Genomic DNA, 285 nt, shown 5'->3' with positions numbered 1-285 from the left:
TGGATGGGCAGGTGTTTGCACTCCTGGTAGGGCAGCGTCCTCCAACCACAGGACACTCCCACACCTCAGAGGCGGGACAAACACTCATCACTATGTGGGGAACGAGTTCCCAGTGTCTCAGAGGATACAACACGGAGCCGTATGGGTACTTTCATCATTTACATTCAGGGGCGATTCCAGGATTTATTTTAAGTGGGAGGGCACAGGGGGGCACCAATTCTCAGCCGGGGGTTATTAAATATTAAACAATACACATTTTCTATAAGCTCAGTCAGCCACTTTAAA

This window comes from Sander vitreus, chromosome 16 (genome assembly GCF_031162955.1).
Source record: "Sander vitreus isolate 19-12246 chromosome 16, sanVit1, whole genome shotgun sequence".
NCBI classification, from domain to species: domain Eukaryota; kingdom Metazoa; phylum Chordata; class Actinopteri; order Perciformes; family Percidae; genus Sander; species Sander vitreus.
The sequence above is the reverse complement of the archived record's forward strand: the minus strand, read 5'-3'. Positions refer to the sequence as shown.